We start from the raw sequence: 891 nt of genomic DNA, 5'->3' as shown, positions 1-891 counted from the left end.
GGGTGGGGGGTGGGGCCTGGTTGCGCAGGGCTGCGTGTGCTGCTGTGTGTGTTGGGGGAGGCAGGGAGCCTGGGGCCCGGTTGCGTGGGGCCGGCGTGTGCAGGTGTGAGTGTGGGGGGAAGGCTTTTCTCTCTTCCTCTTTTTCTGTCACTCTTTCTCCCTTCTCCCCCTCATCTCTTTCTTTGCCTGTCTCCTTTCATCCTTTTCTCCCCCTCCATTTCTCTGTTTTCCTTCCTTCCTCCCTTCCTTCCCTGGGGATCGGCTGCAGGCTGTGCCCCCCTGGCGCCTCGTTTGCTTGGGGCCCACCGCTGGCTGCCCTCCTGCCTGGGAGGGGGGGAGCGGTGGTGCCCTCCAGGCCTTCTCTGCATGGCCTCCCCTGTGGTTGCCAACCTCCAGGTTGTATGGTAAACTAAAGTTAGCGTGCTGTAAGATAATTAGCAAACGAGAAACAGTCACACACTGCAAAATCACAAAGCTTTATGGTAATAAAGCATAACGTAACGCAAAGATACGCCCAGTATCTGTTGCAAATATAGACAGTGTCCAAAATCATACAAATACACATAAACAGTGAGCACAGTGTATGCAGTCCTAGAACAATGACTAGGAAAACGTCCTTCTCCCACGGAGGTTAGACGACCATTCAAGAGGTAAGGTGATGCAAAATTCAATTGTCCATTCAAGAGGTAAGGTGATGCAAAATTCAATTGTCAACAGAATTCCGGTTCCTTTTCTCTTTCGGCTTAACCACAGCCTTCCTCAGGGGCCACTATATTTATAACATAAGAACAACAATGCAGTACAGCGGCATAAAAGAATAATCAAGGACAGCATACTTGAAAAAGGAATACAGTAAATGCAATGAAGACAAGATAAATCTAATGTAGTATT

This window comes from Euleptes europaea, chromosome 8, assembly GCF_029931775.1.
Source record: "Euleptes europaea isolate rEulEur1 chromosome 8, rEulEur1.hap1, whole genome shotgun sequence".
Classification (NCBI taxonomy): Eukaryota; Metazoa; Chordata; class Lepidosauria; order Squamata; family Sphaerodactylidae; genus Euleptes; species Euleptes europaea.
The sequence above is the reverse complement of the archived record's forward strand: the minus strand, read 5'-3'. Positions refer to the sequence as shown.